This window comes from Dioscorea cayenensis, unplaced genomic scaffold, assembly GCF_009730915.1.
Source record: "Dioscorea cayenensis subsp. rotundata cultivar TDr96_F1 unplaced genomic scaffold, TDr96_F1_v2_PseudoChromosome.rev07_lg8_w22 25.fasta BLBR01001037.1, whole genome shotgun sequence".
NCBI classification, from domain to species: domain Eukaryota; kingdom Viridiplantae; phylum Streptophyta; class Magnoliopsida; order Dioscoreales; family Dioscoreaceae; genus Dioscorea; species Dioscorea cayenensis.
This window is the reverse complement of record NW_024087428.1, coordinates 25,956-31,146: the sequence shown is the minus strand read 5'-3', so window position 1 is coordinate 31,146 and position 5,191 is coordinate 25,956.

Below are 5,191 nucleotides of genomic sequence, written 5' to 3'. Positions count from 1 at the left end.
AGATATATTTGTTCAGGCCAACCGCCGAGTGGATGCTATTACTCCGGAACCACTTGCTCGAAGGCAAGATGAGAGGCCAACCTCTTCCGTGCACGCTCGACGCAGTTCTCCTATTTTTAGCCCGACGCGCGCACACATTCCTTGACGCCGGAGAAGCCCTCCCTACCCCGCCTGATTGCAACACCCCACCAACCACGACAATAACAGTCCCCACGATCGCAACAACCCCCCTCCCCCCCCGACGGCACTAGGCGACTACGTCACTGTCACTGTAACTCTTCTGTAGGCGTGTCAGATATTGATGACCGATTTTCCTCGGCTTGTCGCTCGGGTTGAGGTATTGGAAGAACGATCACAATCGACTACGCCGTCCATCCAAACAAATGAAGCACCGGAGATGGACGAGGCGTCGGAATTTGACGACGAGGAAAACAATAATGCCTCTCTATCCACCACTAGCTGACGATGAAACAATAGCATCATCATCGGCGGCTGATGTTGTTATTTAGTCTGTCGCCGTTGATAACATGGCCGTCACGGTGGAGAAGAGTGTAGATGATGTTGCCATTACCGCGGTTGATAATATCATTGACTCTATTGTCAATGAAATCTCTATCATGATGGAACTAACGGCCGACAGTGCGGTATCGAAGGTGGACATGATCCCTGAAGAACAAGAACTAGCTAAGGGTGTGTCTTCCGTTGATGCTGTTGCCGTGGCCGTGGTTGAGAAGATCATTGACTCTGTTGTCAACGAAATCATAGTCACGGTGGAACCAGCGACTGATAGTGTCACATCGAAGGCAGTCATAATCCCACAACAACAAGAAGCATATAAGGAGATGGTGTTAGATTATTGTTTAAATTTATATGTTAACCTTTAATTTATGTAGTTACCATTTAAATATTTCCAATATCATTTAAATTTTTGCTATATCATTTAAATATTTACAATATCGTTTAATTATATCTGTTACCATTTAACCGCAGGACTGTCGTGTGGATGAATGACTCTCTCAGCACCACACGGTCCAGACTATTCACGCTGCTTGACGGGAAGGAGATGGTGTTAGACGATGTTATGAATGCTTTCGTATGCATAATATAAAAGTCACTGAGCAAAGTACCATATCCTTATAAGAAGTGCATCTCCATCACACGACCACTAGCGCTGTTTATGTCAAAGCAGGAAGACGCATCTGATATGACTTTCGCTATGATCGGAGGTGCCGTGCGCAAGCTGCATGATGTTGACATTGTCATCCTCCCGATAATCATGAATGGCCACTTCCATCTCGTGGTCCTTGACAATAATAAATAAGAATACATGCATTATTCTTCATGCCAAAGTGAGGACTATGATAAAGACGCGTTAGAAATGGTAAGTTCTTTGATAAATTGAGTTTGATTAATAGTGTTTGGTAAATAATCAGTATTCTAATCTCAATTTGTATACCTCGACAGCGGAGGCTATTCGATACCTGTATCGATATGGAGTTCGGCGAGATAGTGACCACAAAGTACCCACTAGTTCATGACATTGAAACCCCACGACAAAAAAGGAAGTGTCGACTGCGCTGCCTATGTCATGCGGTTTATTGAGCAATTACTCAATGATGAAAAGCTACGGCTACCGCAAACAGACGTCCCTTATCTGAGATTAAAGTATGTTGCCCGCATACTTAAGGAAGGGAGCGCAGCTGGCATCACTGACAAAGGGGGGTCTTTGACTGTGGGGAAATAGAATTGGCATGATATTGTTTGTTTAGACGATATAAAACAGTTTTGTCATTATAAATTTAAATTCAATTCATTTTTTTTGAGGAGCATGACAAATTTTTCAATGTAAATTTACTAGTGTTCATTTACTAGTCTGTATACTTATATACTCGACTTTCTTTGCTTAACTTTCAATTTTATTATTTAAATATCAGTGTTTACATTTAAAATAAAGTAGTTTTTGTTTAAACAAACAATGTAGGATAATAAGTTAAAAAAAAGTAGTCGCTGTTTAAACAAATAATGTCTCTATTTAAATATATGTGTTACCTGTTAAGAGTACAAGTTTCTCTGTTTAAATATCACCAATTTGCACTCAATTATGTTTGTTTCTTTTTAAAAATTTTGTTTATTTACAATGCCTAGTTGGCGACAGTTTCATTGCAAGATTTACGATTGTGCCCGGAGGCGTTGCAGCAGATGCAATGTAACTCACAGACCTCAAACACTTGTGACTTCATCCTCTTTCATTTAGGACGCCCAGGTTGCCTTCTCGTCACAGGCAGTCACAAACGCAGTTCACGATTTCCATCCATAGGCTTGCCATTGTCGGGTATGGGGAATATAGCTTCCTTATACACTAGTTTGTAATTGTCGACGATGAAGTAACTGCTAATAAATCGATGAACGTTGGTGTCTGTCTACATTACTGCAACACAAGCTTGTTTGCATGGGATACCATAAACTTGCCATCTGCGACATGAGTAAGTTCTATTGGCAAGATCTACAGAGTTGTTACACTGGTCAATCACTTCATAACAATCATCGACACAATGACCAACACGAAGATTTCGGTTATCCTTAACAAGTATCTCTACCTTTGAATGTATGTCTGGCATAAGTAGGTCTCCCATTTGTTCGCTTGCTCACGGCGATTGCATAACATGCGTATTAACTTGAACCTGTACAATGTAGAACACAAATCTTTATCAAGGTTAAGCAAAGATATTGATATTTAAACAGAAACACATTTGTTTAAACCGTCGGAAAATAAATTAAAAGATGAGGCAGATAGTTAAACACAGAAAATGATATTTGAACACTAATGAAATGTTTTAAAAGATAAGCTCATTTCTTAAGTGTAAATAAAATCAACATTCGAATACCTTATGAAGTCGACCATTTTTGTCACCGGTAAATGCCGAGCTTCTTTGATCCACGCATTGAACGACCCTACGACATTTGAATACATCTCACCCCAATGTTCACCTCTGAACAGATAATTCGACTAATGTGACATATCCGATTTATTAATCAACCAGTGATGGGTTTCGGGTGATGTGGCCTGCAGTTCATTCACGGTATCATCGAATTCTTTAGCTGTGGATGCCCACGCAATACGAAAGTATATAGACCAGCGCTCCTCCCTTAATGTCTTCCCAAGTCTGACATTGGCTTTCATAAAATTTGCCTCCAAGTGTCGAAGACAGTAGGCATGTGGGGAAGAAGGGAAGACTCTCGCTATAGCGTTTACAAGGCCCTTAGACCTATCCGACACAAATGTAATTATCTTTTGATAATCTCCTTCATTGTATAAAGATCACCTAACTTGGAAATGAACCAAGTCCAATTGGCATCAGTCTCATTGTCGACAATACTGAAGGCGACGTGGAAAAAACCATTGTTTCCATATTTGCATGTGGCACCCAATAGGGTACCCCAATACTTTCCAAGGAGGTGGGTACCATCGAGAAGCAATAGTGGCATGCAAGCCCTCTTGAATCCCATAATACATGCACTGAAAGAAAAGAATGCACGTTTATAACGCTCACCATCTCTTTCGACAATTGCAATGCTGCCGGGTTTTGTCTCAACCACCTTATCAACGTACCAAAGCAACAAATCATAGCTGGAGATGTCACTGCCGTCGAGGGTCACCCGGGCATGCTCTTTTCCCAAACAAGCCTGCTTGTATGGAATATGGACACCATGTTCCCGCAACATGTCTTTCCGAATGTCGATGGCCTTGTACAAGCGCCGGTCCTTGAGCTTTTAAAGCACTCGTGCGCTTACCCATTTTTTAGACCCTTTCGGATGTAACGCCGATCCTATTCCACCACCGCAAGTATGCAACAGGTTGATTGTCTTGATTCTGAAAGTATTTTCATTATATTCTTTTAATGCATGAAGGCGCCATTGACAACCATTGGCAGTGCATTCCACAGTCACCCGGTGTTTTTCGTTCTTTATGAATTTAAAGTCAAAATTCTGTTTGATTGCAAAATTTTGAAGTGCGTCTCTGAAATGTTCAATACCTTCAAAACATTGTCCTATATCCAAGGACAACACTTCAAATTGATCTAACGAGGAAGGAAGGCATCCCACACCGTTAGGGTCGCCATGGGGTGGGACCGGAGCACTCGCAGAATCCGAATTCCTGCCAACACTTCAGTTTAAACGACAACGATCAATATGTTAAGCATAGACATAAAGTGTTTAAATGATAAATTAAATAGTTAAACATTAATTCAAAAAATTAAATAGAGACAAAATAAATTAAATGAAGAAGACAATGTTTAAATGGAAACGTAATATATTTAAATAGAGATTGGCATAGTTAAACAATAATGAACTTATACAACTAGATAAACATAAAAGAGAATAATCTTACAATGAGAAAAACTCATTTTCAGTAGGAAACGATGGCACATCATCTATCTTAGCAACAAGATCGACTACAGCGCATTTGAAGATGGAGTACACGTAACACATGTGCTAAAAGTCAATCTCATTTTCTACTCGACAAGCCATTTTATGTCCATCGGGTGTGATAAATGACAAGTGCTTGTGCGATATAAATACGAAGCGTTCATTCCTTATGTTGAGCATTACTTTCCTCAGTTTTCTACATTAATATGTGTGTTTTTATGTTACTTTTACGCAGGTAGGGTTGTGAGGCCGAGTATAAAGGAAATGGGCCAATGTGGATCATAATGCACCTATTTTGGAGGAGATCTTGTTAAGGTTCAAACGCGAAGACATAGGTCAGGTGTGAGATGCTAGAGTGTGTGCCAACCTCCTCGCATTCGAGTGAGCACATATATTTGGAGGGGCACAAAGGCAGTCGCGCTCGAGCATTCCGACTTATGCATATAAGAACAAGAGCCCCGCCAACATGTACATCATTGAGGAAGCAAGTGATTCACGACGTGAACGTAGTGCCCATTTACGCTACTCCCGATGAAAGTATGGAATTGGGAAGTTAATCGTAGTGAAGACTCGTAGCGAGCACTCGTAGCAACACGACGACAGATAGCATCGTAGAAGCACTCGCTCACACCGGGTCGAGAAATCGGAGAACAGAGAATCCACACGGGCGTGTGGAAATTATCCACGCCCGTGTGGAAATTCCGCGTGATGGGCGTGTATCGCTCCACGCCCGTGGAGTTGCCCGATTCCACCTCTATTTAAA